Source organism: Oncorhynchus mykiss, unplaced genomic scaffold (genome assembly GCF_013265735.2).
Source record: "Oncorhynchus mykiss isolate Arlee unplaced genomic scaffold, USDA_OmykA_1.1 un_scaffold_851, whole genome shotgun sequence".
Classification (NCBI taxonomy): domain Eukaryota; kingdom Metazoa; phylum Chordata; class Actinopteri; order Salmoniformes; family Salmonidae; genus Oncorhynchus; species Oncorhynchus mykiss.
This window is the reverse complement of record NW_023494298.1, coordinates 1-15394: the sequence shown is the minus strand read 5'-3', so window position 1 is coordinate 15394 and position 15394 is coordinate 1. Positions and strand designations below refer to the sequence as shown.

The window sequence follows — 15394 nt, the reverse complement described above, 5'->3', positions numbered from 1 at the left end:
TATTTTTGCGCCTGTCTTGCTGCAGCGCCATTATCCATGTTTCCTTTGTTCGTAGTCTTTTTTCCAGCGTTGGTCAAAGCCATTGTATCCATCCGAATAACGACAGGAGGAAAGTCCCCCAAACAGCAATATGCTGCCGGGGAACAACCCCAAACTATAAATCTAACTTAATCAATTTACAAAAAAGAAATTGTACTTCAAAAAGCTCAAAACTCCAACACAAACTCTCTAGAGCAAACACTCAGTCTCAGCGCAATCACTCACACGTGCGTCAATTACCCATCAACAGGTGCGTACTCAGGCCGGTGTGGCCGTAAGCGAGAAACTATCTCTTGGTGCACTATGTAAAGTCAAAGTGAGCCTGATTAACAGCTGTTGCATTTCCACCATTTAGATAAGCATCTTTGTGTCACTCAAAAAGTGGAAGAAATTGCATATACTGTAGCCATAATTTGTAGCACAGATTGTTGGATGAAATACAAACTAACCTTGCTTACTTATTTCAAAGCGAGGGCACATATTTCAGCCTTGTGGGAAAAAACGGACAAAGAGTTGAAATTCCACAAGGCAGTGACAAAAAGCTTACAGCACCTGGTATTCCCAGGCGGTCTCCCATCCAAGTACTAACCAGGCCCGACCCTGCTTAGCTTCCGAGATCGGACGAGATCAGGCGTACTCAGGCCGGTGTGGCCGTAAGCGAAAGGCAATCTCAAAAAGTGGATGAAATTGCATATACTGTAGCCATAATTTGTAGCACAGATTGTTGGATGAAATACAAACTAACCTTGCTTACTTATTTCAAAGCGAGGGCACATATTTCAGCCTTGTGGGAAAAAACGGACAAAGAGTTGAAATTCCACAAGGCAGTGACAAAAAGCTTACAGCACCTGGTATTCCCAGGCGGTCTCCCATCCAAGTACTAACCAGGCCCGACCCTGCTTAGCTTCCGAGATCGGGCGTACTTTTTTTTTTTTTTTATTATTATTTTTTTTTATTATCAAAATTCTCATTTACATTACATACAAATTTAATATACACAAACCATTGTAATCAACAAAATACACAAACCATTTTAATCAACACAATACTAGACATTGGCAGGCACACAATTCACCCCCTGTCAAATCAATCAGAAAGCCAAATTAATGAATATACCAAAACCAAGATTATACAACCATTTGCATACAATACTTTGTTAAACCAAATTCCATAAGAATAGAGGGTTTCAAATCACCTCCTTATCAAGTAGAACCTAAGACATTCTCAAAACAATTCCTTCAAAATTTTTACTGAATATCTCTTAAACTTTACACATCAAACCCCATGCACCAAACCACCATCCTCCCCCACAGTAATAAATCCACAATCCTTCATAAACACACTCTCTAAATCCTCCTGCTTAGACCTATACATCCCCATTCTACCCACAGTATCTGCACATCATTTAAATTAGACATAACTATGTTTTACCAAAATAGCTACCCCACATGCCCGCACAGCACCTCTACTCACGTACATTTGTCCATTCCATCTCTGCCTTATTTCACCCATACACTGCTCAGTCCAATGAGTCTCCCTAAGACACAACACATCCGCAGAGAAGGCATCCACCAACTCCAGCCTCCCTCCTAGTCCTCAATGATCAACCATCCATCTTCTTTTTCTTCTTAATTATCATGTTCCTTTTATTCTCCAACCTCCAAATCCGTAAGCTCTCCCTCTCTTCCTCCGTCAGTTCTTCTTCAAACTCTTTACGTTTGCGAGAGTCATCCCTTGCAGTATCCACCTCCCTAGAGGAGCCCCCCTCTCCCCGTGGATCGCCCTCCAACTCCACATCGTCTAGGCTTGAGCTTATCCCTCCATCCTTGGGTGCCTCCCTTCCTTCAGTACAAGGCTCCGTCTCCACTTCCTCCTCTGGCTGCCTCTGTTCTTCGTCCTCCTTCTCTCCCTGGGGTTGCTCACTCATGCCAATTTCCTCCCCAGCTTCCTCCAACTCGTTCTCCTCCACGACACTATTTGCGCTGAAATCCTGTGATGCCCAGTCCTGAGCACCTTCCCCATGGGGACAGGAGCACTGCGCTACACCCCTCCCGCATCCAACACAACCTCGCTCTCTCCTCCCTTTGCACTCTCGTGCGTAATGCCCCTGCTCACCACACTTATGACATACGAAATCAGGGCACTCTCGTAGTACGTGCCCTGGCTGGATACACAGCCTACAGACCTTGACCTGCCGATCGTGTATTACTCTGAAGTACTCAGCCCCTTCCAACGTTTCAAATTTGGCAGAATATGGCAACGAGCGCACAGTGTCTGTGAACCTAACTTTACAGAAGCGCGTCCCATCAGCAATGTCCGTCCCCGGCCAGTAGCGCCTTTTCACCGGCGATATAGCAGACACACCCCATGCTCTTAGCCGCTCTGTGATGTCCTCGTCTGTAATATATACTGGGAGGTTTAAGAAGGATACAACCATCTCATCCAGCGATAGATCCTTTGCCATGATTCGACAGCTCCGGATTTTAAATCCATCCATCAGTTTTTCTTTCCCTCTCGCACTTGACAGCGTCACTTCAAATCGCTTTTCATCTTTGACCCGACAGCCGCAGACCAGTCCACAAACTTCTTTAATCCCTCTCAATACCTCCATCATTGTAATCTTCTCTTCTCCCATAATTTCAACAGCCACTGTTAAATTATTTTCATATTTTTGCGCCTGTCTTGCTGCAGCGCCATTATCCATGTTTCCTTTGTTCGTAGTCTTTTTTCCAGCGTTGGTCAAAGCCATTGTATCCATCCGAATAACGACAGGAGGAAAGTCCCCCAAACAGCAATATGCTGCCGGGGAACAACCCCAAACTATAAATCTAACTTAATCAATTTACAAAAAAGAAATTGTACTTCAAAAAGCTCAAAACTCCAACACAAACTCTCTAGAGCAAACACTCAGTCTCAGCGCAATCACTCACACGTGCGTCAATTACCCATCAACAGGTGCGTACTCAGGCCGGTGTGGCCGTAAGCGAGAAACTATCTCTTGGTGCACTATGTAAAGTCAAAGTGAGCCTGATTAACAGCTGTTGCATTTCCACCATTTAGATAAGCATCTTTGTGTCACTCAAAAAGTGGAAGAAATTGCATATACTGTAGCCATAATTTGTAGCACAGATTGTTGGATGAAATACAAACTAACCTTGCTTACTTATTTCAAAGCGAGGGCACATATTTCAGCCTTGTGGGAAAAAACGGACAAAGAGTTGAAATTCCACAAGGCAGTGACAAAAGCTTACAGCACCTGGTATTCCCAGGCGGTCTCCCATCCAAGTACTAACCAGGCCCGACCCTGCTTAGCTTCCGAGATCGGACGAGATCAGGCGTACTCAGGCCGGTGTGGCCGTAAGCGAAAGGCAATCTCAAAAGTGGATGAAATTGCATATACTGTAGCCATAATTTGTAGCACAGATTGTTGGATGAAATACAAACTAACCTTGCTTACTTATTTCAAAGCGAGGGCACATATTTCAGCCTTGTGGGAAAAAACGGACAAAGAGTTGAAATTCCACAAGGCAGTGACAAAAGCTTACAGCACCTGGTATTCCCAGGCGGTCTCCCATCCAAGTACTAACCAGGCCCGACCCTGCTTAGCTTCCGAGATCGGACGAGATCAGGCGTACTCAGGCCGGTGTGGCCGTAAGCGAAAGGCAATCTCAAAAAGTGGATGAAATTGCATATACTGTAGCCATAATTTGTAGCACAGATTGTTGGATGAAATACAAACTAACCTTGCTTACTTATTTCAAAGCGAGGGCACATATTTCAGCCTTGTGGGAAAAAACGGACAAAGAGTTGAAATTCCACAAGGCAGTGACAAAAAGCTTACAGCACCTGGTATTCCCAGGCGGTCTCCCATCCAAGTACTAACCAGGCCCGACCCTGCTTAGCTTCCGAGATCGGGCGTACTTTTTTTTTTTTTTATTATTATTTTTTTTTATTATCAAAATTCTCATTTACATTACATACAAATTTAATATACACAAACCATTGTAATCAACAAAATACACAAACCATTTTAATCAACACAATACTAGACATTGGCAGGCACACAATTCACCCCCTGTCAAATCAATCAGAAAGCCAAATTAATGAATATACCAAAACCAAGATTATACAACCATTTGCATACAATACTTTGTTAAACCAAATTCCATAAGAATAGAGGGTTTCAAATCACCTCCTTATCAAGTAGAACCTAAGACATTCTCAAAACAATTCCTTCAAAATTTTTACTGAATATCTCTTAAACTTTACACATCAAACCCCATGCACCAAACCACCATCCTCCCCCACAGTAATAAATCCACAATCCTTCATAAACACACTCTCTAAATCCTCCTGCTTAGACCTATACATCCCCATTCTACCCACAGTATCTGCACATCATTTAAATTAGACATAACTATGTTTTACCAAAATAGCTACCCCACATGCCCGCACAGCACCTCTACTCACGTACATTTGTCCATTCCATCTCTGCCTTATTTCACCCATACACTGCTCAGTCCAATGAGTCTCCCTAAGACACAACACATCCGCAGAGAAGGCATCCACCAACTCCAGCCTCCCTCCTAGTCCTCAATGATCAACCATCCATCTTCTTTTTCTTCTTAATTATCATGTTCCTTTTATTCTCCAACCTCCAAATCCGTAAGCTCTCCCTCTCTTCCTCCGTCAGTTCTTCTTCAAACTCTTTACGTTTGCGAGAGTCATCCCTTGCAGTATCCACCTCCCTAGAGGAGCCCCCCTCTCCCCGTGGATCGCCCTCCAACTCCACATCGTCTAGGCTTGAGCTTATCCCTCCATCCTTGGGTGCCTCCCTTCCTTCAGTACAAGGCTCCGTCTCCACTTCCTCCTCTGGCTGCCTCTGTTTCTTCGTCCTCCTTCTCTCCCTGGGGTTGCTCACTCATGCCAATTTCCTCCCCAGCTTCCTCCAACTCGTTCTCCTCCACGACACTATTTGCGCTGAAATCCTGTGATGCCCAGTCCTGAGCACCTTCCCCATGGGGACAGGAGCACTGCGCTACACCCCTCCCGCATCCAACACAACCTCGCTCTCTCCTCCCTTTGCACTCTCGTGCGTAATGCCCCTGCTCACCACACTTATGACATACGAAATCAGGGCACTCTCGTAGTACGTGCCCTGGCTGGATACACAGCCTACAGACCTTGACCTGCCGATCGTGTATTACTCTGAAGTACTCAGCCCCTTCCAACGTTTCAAATTTGGCAGAATATGGCAACGAGCGCACAGTGTCTGTGAACCTAACTTTACAGAAGCGCGTCCCATCAGCAATGTCCGTCCCCGGCCAGTAGCGCCTTTTCAACGGCGATATAGCAGACACACCCCATGCTCTTAGCCGCTCTGTGATGTCCTCGTCTGTAATATATACTGGGAGGTTTAAGAAGGATACAACCATCTCATCCAGCGATAGATCCTTTGCCATGATTCGAACAGCTCCGGATTTTAAATCCATCCATCAGTTTTTCTTTCCCTCTCGCACTTGACAGCGTCACTTCAAATCGCTTTTCATCTTTGACCCGACAGCCGCAGACCAGTCCACAAACTTCTTTAATCCCTCTCAATACCTCCATCATTGTAATCTTCTCTTCTCCCATAATTTCAACAGCCACTGTTAAATTATTTTCATATTTTTGCGCCTGTCTTGCTGCAGCGCCATTATCCATGTTTCCTTTGTTCGTAGTCTTTTTTCCAGCGTTGGTCAAAGCCATTGTATCCATCCGAATAACGACAGGAGGAAAGTCCCCAAACAGCAATATGCTGCCGAGGGAACAACCCCAAACTATAAATCTAACTTAATCAATTTACAAAAAAGAAATTGTACTCAAAAAGCTCAAAACTCCAACACAAACTCTCTAGAGCAAACACTCAGTCTCAGCGCAATCACTCACACGTGCGTCAATTACCCATCAACAGGTGCTTACTCAGGCCGGTGTGGCCGTAAGCGAGAAACTATCTCTTGGTGCACTATGTAAAGTCAAAGTGAGCCTGATTAACAGCTGTTGCATTTCCACCATTTAGATAAGCATCTTTGTGTCACTCAAAAAGTGGAAGAAATTGCATATACTGTAGCCATAATTTGTAGCACAGATTGTTGGATGAAATACAACTAACCTTGCTTACTTATTTCAAAGCGAGGGCACATATTTCAGCCTTGTGGGAAAAAACGGACAAAGAGTTGAAATTCCACAAGGCAGTGACAAAAAGCTTACAGCACCTGGTATTCCCAGGCGGTCTCCCATCCAAGTACTAACCAGGCCCGACCCTGCTTAGCTTCCGAGATCGGACGAGATCAGGCGTACTCAGGCCGGTGTGGCCGTAAGCGAAAGGCAATCTCAAAAAGTGGATGAAATTGCATATACTGTAGCCATAATTTGTAGCACAGATTGTTGGATGAAATACAAACTAACCTTGCTTACTTATTTCAAAGCGAGGGCACATATTTCAGCCTTGTGGGAAAAAACGGACAAAGAGTTGAAATTCCACAAGGCAGTGACAAAAGCTTACAGCACCTGGTATTCCCAGGCGGGTCTCCCATCCAAGTACTAACCAGGCCCGACCCTGCTTAGCTTCCGAGATCGGACGAGATCAGGCGTACTCAGGCCGGTGTGGCCGTAAGCGAAAGGCAATCTCAAAAAGTGGATGAAATTGCATATACTGTAGCCATAATTTGTAGCACAGATTGTTGGATGAAATACAAACTAACCTTGCTTACTTATTTCAAAGCGAGGGCACATATTTCAGCCTTGTGGGAAAAAACGGACAAAGAGTTGAAATTCCACAAGGCAGTGACAAAAAGCTTACAGCACCTGGTATTCCCAGGCGGTCTCCCATCCAAGTACTAACCAGGCCCGACCCTGCTTAGCTTCCGAGATCGGACGAGATCAGGCGTACTCAGGCCGGTGTGGCCGTAAGCGAAAGGCAATCTCAAAAAGTGGATGAAATTGCATATACTGTAGCCATAATTTGTAGCACAGATTTGTTGGATGAAATACAAACTAACCTGCTTACTTATTTCAAAGCGAGGGCACATATTTCAGCCTTGTGGGAAAAAACGGACAAAGAGTTGAAATTCCACAAGGCAGTGACAAAAAGCTTACAGCACCTGGTATTCCCAGGCGGTCTCCCATCCAAGTCCTAACCAGGCCCGACCCTGCTTAGCTTCCGAGATCGGGCGTACTTTTTTTTTTTTTTTTATTATTATTTTTTTTTATTATCAAAATTCTCATTTACATTACATACAAATTTAATATACACAAACCATTGTAATCAACAAAATACACAAACCATTTTAATCAACACAATACTAGACATTGGCAGGCACACAATTCACCCCCTGTCAAATCAATCAGAAAGCCAAATTAATGAATATACCAAAACCAAGATTATACAACCATTTGCATACAATACTTTGTTAAACCAAATTCCATAAGAATAGAGGGTTTCAAATCACCTCCTTATCAAGTAGAACCTAAGACATTCTCAAAACAATTCCTTCAAAATTTTTACTGAATATATCTTAAACTTTACACATCAAACCCCATGCACCAAACCACCATCCTCCCCCACAGTACTAAATCCACAATCCTTCATAAACACACTCTCTAATCCTCCTGCTAGACCTATACATCCCCATTCTACCCCACAGTATCTGCACATCATTTAAATTAGACATAACTATGTTTTACCAAAATAGCTACCCCACATGCCCGCACAGCACCTCTACTCACGTACATTTGTCCATTCCATCTCTGCCTTATTTCACCCATACACTGCTCAGTCCAATGAGTCTCCCTAAGACACAACACATCCGCAGAGAAGGCATCCACCAACTCCAGCCTCCCTCCTAGTCCTCAATGATCAACCATCCATCTTCTTTTTCTTCTTAATTATCATGTTCCTTTTATTCTCCAACCTCCAAATCCGTAAGCTCTCCCTCTCTTCCTCCGTCAGTTCTTCTTCAAACTCTTTACGTTTGCGAGAGTCATCCCTTGCAGTATCCACCTCCCTAGAGGAGCCCCCCTCTCCCCGTGGATCGCCCTCCAACTCCACATCGTCTAGGCTTGAGCTTATCCCTCCATCCTTGGGTGCCTCCCTTCCTTCAGTACAAGGCTCCGTCTCCACTTCCTCCTCTGGCTGCCTCTGTTCTTCGTCCTCCTTCTCTCCCTGGGGTTGCTCACTCATGCCAATTTCCTCCCCAGCTTCCTCCACTCTCGTTCTCCTCCACGACACTATTTGCGCTGAAATCCTGTGATGCCCAGTCCTGAGCACCTTCCCCATGGGGACAGGAGCACTGCGCTACACCCCTCCCGCATCCAACACAACCTCGCTCTCTCCTCCCTTTGCCACTCTCGTGCGTAATGCCCCTGCTCACCACACTTATGACATACGAAATCAGGGCACTCTCGTAGTACGTGCCCTGGCTGGATACACAGCCTACAGACCTTGACCTGCCGATCGTGTATTACTCTGAAGTACTCAGCCCCTTCCAACGTTTCAAATTGGAGAATATGGCAACGAGCGCACAGTTGTCTGTGAACCTAACTTTACAGAAGCGCGTCCCATCAGCAATGTCCGTCCCCGGCCAGTAGCGCCTTTTCACCGGCGATATAGCAGACACACCCCATGCTCTTAGCCGCTCTGTGATGTCCTCGTCTGTAATATATACTGGGAGGTTTAAGAAGGATACAACCATCTCATCCAGCGATAGATCCTTTGCCATGATTCGACAGCTCCGGATTTTAAATCCATCCATCAGTTTTTCTTCTCCCTCTCGCACTTGACAGCGTCACTTCAAAATCGCTTTTCATCTTTGACCCGACAGCCGCAGACCAGTCCACAAACTTCTTTAATCCCTCTCAATACCTCCATCATTGTAATCTTCTCTTTCTCCCATAATTTCAAACAGCACCTGTAAATTATTTTCTATATTTTTGCGCCTGTCTTGCTGCAGCGCCATTATCCATGTTTCCTTTGTTCGTAGTCTTTTTTCCAGCGTTGGTCAAAGCCATTGTATCCATCCGAATAACGACAGGAGGAAAGTCCCCCAAACAGCAATATGCTGCCGGGGGAACAACCCCAAACTATAAATCTAACTTAATCAATTTACAAAAAAGAAAATTGTACTTCAAAAAGCTCAAAACTCCAACACAAAATCTCTAGAGCAAACACTCAGTCTCAGCGCAATCACCTCACACGTGCGTCAATTACCCATCAACAGGTGCGTACTCAGGCCGGTGTGGCCGTAAGCGAGAAACTATCTCTTGGTGCACTATGTAAAGTCAAAGTGAGCCTGATAACAGCTGTTGCATTTCCACCATTTAGATAAGCAATCTGTGTGTCACTCAAAAGTGGAAGAAATTGCATATACTGTAGCCATAATTTGTAGCACAGATTGTTGGATGAAATACAAAACTAACCTTGCTTACTTATTTTCAAAGCGAGGGCACATATTTCAGCCTTGTGGGAAAAAACGGACAAAGAGTTGAAATTCCACAAGGCAGTGACAAAAAGCTTACAGCACCTGGTATTCCCAGGCAGTTCTCCCATCCGAAGTACTAACCAGGCCCGACCCTGCTTAGCTTCCGAGATCGGACGAAGATCAGGCGTACTCAGGCCGGTGTGGCCGTAAGCGAAAGGCAATCTCAAAAAGTGGATGAAATTGGCATATACTGTAGCCATAATTTGTAGCACAGATTGTTGGATGAAATACCAAACTAACCTTGCTTACTTATTTCAAAGCGAGGGCACATATTTCAGCCTTGTGGGAAAAAAACGGACAAAGAGTTGAAATTCCACAAGGCAGTGACAAAAAGCTTACAGCACCTGGTATTCCCAGGCGGTCTCCCATCCAAGTTACTAACCAGGCCCGACCCTGCTTAGCTTCCGAGATCGGACGAGATCAGGCGTACTCAGGCCGGTGTGGCCGTAAGCGAAAGGCAATCTCAAAAAGTGGATGAAATTGCATATACTGTAGCCATAATTTGTAGCACAGATTGTTGGATGAAATACAAACTAACCTTGCTTACTTATTTCAAAGCGAGGGCACATATTTCAGCCTTGTGGGAAAAAACGGACAAAGAGTTGAAATTCCACAAGGCAGTGACAAAAAGCTTACAGCACCTGGTATTCCCAGGCGGTCTCCCATCCAAGTACTAACCAGGCCCGACCCTGCTTAGCTTCCGAGATCGGGCGTACTTTTTTTTTTTTTATTATTATTTTTTTTTATTATCAAAATTCTCATTTACATTACATACAAATTTAATATACACAAACCATTGTAATCAACAAAATACAACAAACCATTTTTAATCAACACAATACTAGACATTGGCAGGCACACAATTCACCCCTGTCAAAATCAATCAGAAAAGCCAAATTAATGAATATACCAAAACCAAGATTATACAACCATTGCATACAATCCTTTGTTAAACCAAATTCCATAAGAATAGAGGGTTTCAAATCACCCTCCTTATCAAGTAGAACCTAAGACATTCTCAAAACAATTCCTTCAAAATTTTTACTGAATATCTCTTAAACTTTACACATCAAACCCCATGCACCAAACCACCCATCCTCCCCCACAGTAATAATCCACAATCCTTCATAAACACACTCTCTAAATCCTCCTGCTTAGACCTATACATCCCCATTCTACCCACAGTATCTGCACATCATTTAAATTAGACATAACTATGTTTTACCAAAATAGCTACCCCACATGCCCGCACAGCACCTCTACTCACGTACATTTGGTCCATTCCATCTCTGCCTTATTTCACCATACACTGGCTCAGTCCAATGAGTCTCCCTAAGACACAACACATCCGCAGAGAAGGCATCCACCAACTCCAGCCTCCCTCCTAGTCCTCAATGATCAACCATCCATCTTCTTTTTCTTCTTAATTATCATGTTCCTTTTATTCTCCAACCTCCAAATCCGTAAGCTCTCCCTCTCTTCCTCCGTCAGTTCTTCTTCAAACTCTTTACGTTTGCGAGAGTCATCCCTTGCAGTATCCACCTCCCTAGAGGAGCCCCCCTCTCCCGTGGATCGCCCTCCAACTCCACATCGTCTAGGCTTGAGCTTATCCCTCCATCCTTGGGTGCCTCCCTTCCTTCAGTACAAGGCTCCGTCTCCACTTCCTCCTCTGGCTGCCTCTGTTCTTCGTCCTCCTTCTCTCCCTGGGGTTGCTCACTCATGCCAATTTCCTCCCCAGCTTCCTCCACCTCGTTCTCCTCCACGACACTATTTGCGCTGAAATCCTGTGATGCCCAGTCCTGAGCACCTTCCCCATGGGGACAGGAGCACTGCGCTACACCCCTCCCGCATCCAACACAACCTCGCTCTCTCCTCCCTTTGCACTCTCGTGCGTAATGCCCCTGCTCACCACACTTATGACATACGAAATCAGGGCACTCTCGTAGTACGTGCCCTGGCTGGATACACAGCCTACAGACCTTGACCTGCCGATCGTGTATTACTCTGAAGTACTCAGCCCCTTCCAACGTTTCAAATTTGGCAGAATATGGCAACGAGCGCACAGTGTCTGTGAACCTAACTTTACAGAAGCGCGTCCCATCAGCAATGTCCGTCCCCGGCCAGTAGCGCCTTTTCACCGGCGATATAGCAGACACACCCCATGCTCTTAGCCGCTCTGTGATGTCCTCGTCTGTAATATATACTGGGAGGTTTAAGAAGGATACAACCATCTCATCCAGCGATAGATCCTTTGCCATGATTCGACAGCTCCGGATTTTAAATCCATCCATCAGTTTTTCTTTCCCTCTCGCACTTGACAGCGTCACTTCAAATCGCTTTTCATCTTTGACCCGACAGCCGCAGACCAGTCCACAAACTTCTTTAATCCCTCTCAATACCTCCATCATTGTAATCTCTCTTCTCCCATAATTTCAACAGCCACTGTTAAATTATTTTCATATTTTTGCGCCTGTCTTGCTGCAGCGCCATTATCCATGTTTCCTTTGTTCGTAGTCTTTTTTCCAGCGTTGGTCAAAGCCATTGTATCCATCCGAATAACGACAGGAGGAAAGTCCCCCAAACAGCAATATGCTGCCGGGGAACAACCCCAAACTATAAATCTAACTTAATCAATTTACAAAAAAGAAATTGTACTTCAAAAAGCTCAAAACTCCAACACAAACTCTCTAGAGCAAACACTCAGTCTCAGCGCAATCACTCACACGTGCGTCAATTACCCATCAACAGGTGCGTACTCAGGCCGGTGTGGCCGTAAGGTAAGCGAGAAACTATCTCTTGGTGCACTATGTAAAGTCAAAGTGAGCCTGATTAACAGCTGTTGCATTTCCACCATTTAGATAAGCATCTTTGTGTCACTCAAAAAGTGGAAGAAATTGCATATACTGTAGCCATAATTTGTAGCACAGATTGTTGGATGAAATACAAACTAACCTTGCTTACTTATTTCAAAGCGAGGGCACATATTTCAGCCTTGTGGGAAAAAACGGACAAAGAGTTGAAATTCCACAAGGCAGTGACAAAAAGCTTACAGCACCTGGTATTCCCAGGCGGTCTCCCATCCAAGTACTAACCAGGCCCGACCCTGCTTAGCTTCCGAGATCGGACGAGATCAGGCGTACTCAGGCCGGTGTGGCCGTAAGCGAAAGGCAATCTCAAAAAGTGGATGAAATTGCATATACTGTAGCCATAATTTGTAGCACAGATTGTTGGATGAAATACAAACTAACCTTGCTTACTTATTTCAAAGCGAGGGCACATATTTCAGCCTTGTGGGAAAAAAACGGACAAAGAGTTGAAATTCCACAAGGCAGTGACAAAAAGCTTACAGCACCTGGTATTCCCAGGCGGTCTCCCATCCAAGTACTAACCAGGCCCGACCCTGCTTAGCTTCCGAGATCGGGCGTACTTTTTTTTTTTTTTATTATTATTTTTTTTTATTATCAAAATTCTCTTACATTACATACAAATTTAATATACACAAACCATTGTAATCAACAAAATACACAAACCATTTTAATCAACACAATACTAGACATTGGCAGGCACACAATTCACCCCCTGTCAAATCAATCAGAAAGCCAAATTAATGAATATACCAAAACCAAGATTATACAACCATTTGCATACAATACTGTTTAAACCAAATTCCATAAGAATAGAGGGTTTCAAATCACCTCCTTATCAAGTAGAACCTAAGACATTCTCAAAACAATTCCTTCAAAATTTTTACTGAATATCTCTTAAACTTTACACATCAAACCCCATGCACCAAACCACCATCCTCCCCCACAGTAATAAATCCACAATCCTTCATAAACACACTCTCTAAATCCTCCTGCTTAGACCTATACATCCCCATTCTACCCACAGTATCTGCACATCATTTAAATTAGACATAACTATGTTTTACCAAAATAGCTACCCACATGCCCGCACAGCACCTCTACTCACGTACATTTGTCCATTCCATCTCTGCCTTATTTCACCATACACTGCTCAGTCCAATGAGTCTCCCTAAGACACAACACATCCGCAGAGAAGGCATCCACCAACTCCAGCCTCCCTCCTAGTCCTCAATGATCAACCATCCATCTTCTTTTCTTCTTAATTATCATGTTCCTTTTATTCTCCAACCTCCAAATCCGTAAGCTCTCCCTCTCTTCCTCCGTCAGTTCTTCTTCAAACTCTTTACGTTTGCGAGAGTCATCCCTTGCAGTATCCACCTCCCTAGAGGAGCCCCCCTCTCCCCGTGGATCGCCCTCCAACTCCACATCGTCTAGGCTTGAGCTTATCCCTCCATCCTTGGGTGCCTCCCTTCCTTCAGTACAAGGCTCCGTCTCCACTTCCTCCTCTGGCTGCCTCTGTTCTTCGTCCTCCTTCTCTCCCTGGGGTTGCTCACTCATGCCAATTTCCTCCCCAGCTTCCTCCACCTCGTTCTCCTCCACGACACTATTTGCGCTGAAATCCTGTGATGCCCAGTCCTGAGCACCTTCCCATGGGGACAGGAGCACTGCGCTACACCCCTCCCGCATCCAACACAACCTCGCTCTCTCCTCCCTTTGCACTCTCGTGCGTAATGCCCCTGCTCACCACACTTATGACATACGAAATCAGGGCACTCTCGTAGTACGTGCCCTGGCTGGATACACAGCCTACAGACCTGACCTGCCGATCGTGTATTACTCTGAAGTACTCAGCCCCTTCCAACGTTTCAAATTTGGCAGAATATGGCAACGAGCGCACAGTGTCTGTGAACCTAACTTTACAGAAGCGCGTCCCATCAGCAATGTCCGTCCCCGGCCAGTAGCGCCTTTCACCGGCGATATAGCAGACACACCCATGCTCTTAGCCGCTCTGTGATGTCCTCGTCTGTAATATATACTGGGAGGTTTAAGAAGGATACAACCATCTCATCCAGCGATAGATCCTTGGCCATGATTCGACAGCTCCGGATTTTAAATCCATCCATCAGTTTTTCTTTCCCTCTCGCACTTGACAGCGTCACTTCAAATCGCTTTTCATCTTTGACCCGACAGCCGCAGACCAGTCCACAAACTTCTTTAATCCCTCTCAATACCTCCATCATTGTAATCTCTCTTCTCCCATAATTTCAACAGCCACTGTTAAATTATTTTCATATTTTGCGCCTGTCTTGCTGCAGCGCCATTATCCATGTTTCTTTGTTCGTAGTCTTTTTTCCAGCGTTGGTCAAAGCCATTTTATCCATCCGAATAACGACAGGAGGAAAAGTCCCCAAACAGCAATATGCTGCCGGGAACAACCCAAACTATAAATCTAACTTAATCAATTTACAAAAAAGAAATTGTACTTCAAAAAGCTCAAAACTCCAACAAAACTCTCTAGAGCAAACACTCAGTCTCAGCGCAATCACTCACACGTGCGTCAATTACCATCAACAGGTGCGTACTCAGGCCGGTGTGGCCGTAAGCGAGAAACTATCTCTTGGTGCACTATGTAAAGTCAAAGTGAGCCTGATTAACAGCTGTTGCATTTCCACCATTTAGATAAGCATCTTTGTGTCACTCAAAAAGTGGAAGAAATTGCATATACTGTAGCCATAATTTGTAGCACAGATTGTTGGATGAAATACAAACTAACCTTGCTTACTTATTTCAAAGCGAGGGCACATATTTCAGCCTTGTGGGAAAAAAACGGACAAAGAGTTGAAATTCCACAAGGCAGTGACAAAAAGCTACAGCACCTGGTATTCCCAGGCGGTCTCCCATCCAAGTACTAACCAGGCCCGACCCTGCTTAGCTTCCGAGATCGGACGAGATCAGGCGTACTCAGGCCGG

General features: G+C 44.8%; 8 non-coding genes and 2 pseudogenes across 8 annotated transcripts; all 10 read right to left on the bottom strand.

Annotated features, from left to right (window-relative positions):
- Positions 1-579: 579 nt before the first annotated feature.
- On the bottom strand, positions 580-698 carry LOC118963205. Its single transcript, XR_005050404.1, has one exon. It is a non-coding gene; the product is annotated as a 5S ribosomal RNA (ribosomal RNA).
- Positions 699-3283: 2585 nt separating this feature from the next.
- On the bottom strand, positions 3284-3402 carry LOC118963204. The gene has a single exon (XR_005050403.1). It is a non-coding gene; the product is annotated as a 5S ribosomal RNA (ribosomal RNA).
- A 175-nt stretch (positions 3403-3577) lies between these two features.
- On the bottom strand, positions 3578-3696 carry LOC118963238. Its single transcript, XR_005050431.1, has one exon. It is a non-coding gene; the product is annotated as a 5S ribosomal RNA (ribosomal RNA).
- A 2585-nt stretch (positions 3697-6281) lies between these two features.
- On the bottom strand, positions 6282-6400 carry LOC118963236. Its single transcript, XR_005050430.1, has one exon. It is a non-coding gene; the product is annotated as a 5S ribosomal RNA (ribosomal RNA).
- A 176-nt stretch (positions 6401-6576) lies between these two features.
- LOC118963229 lies at positions 6577-6696 on the bottom strand. The gene has a single exon (XR_005050428.1). It is a non-coding gene; the product is annotated as a 5S ribosomal RNA (ribosomal RNA).
- A 177-nt stretch (positions 6697-6873) lies between these two features.
- Positions 6874-6992, bottom strand: LOC118963225. The gene has a single exon (XR_005050424.1). It is a non-coding gene; the product is annotated as a 5S ribosomal RNA (ribosomal RNA).
- A 2595-nt stretch (positions 6993-9587) lies between these two features.
- LOC118963235 lies at positions 9588-9709 on the bottom strand (annotated as a pseudogene).
- A 180-nt stretch (positions 9710-9889) lies between these two features.
- LOC118963230 lies at positions 9890-10009 on the bottom strand. The gene has a single exon (XR_005050429.1). It is a non-coding gene; the product is annotated as a 5S ribosomal RNA (ribosomal RNA).
- A 2591-nt stretch (positions 10010-12600) lies between these two features.
- LOC118963214 lies at positions 12601-12719 on the bottom strand. Its single transcript, XR_005050413.1, has one exon. It is a non-coding gene; the product is annotated as a 5S ribosomal RNA (ribosomal RNA).
- A 2569-nt stretch (positions 12720-15288) lies between these two features.
- LOC118963237 lies at positions 15289-15394 on the bottom strand (annotated as a pseudogene; the record flags this gene model as incomplete).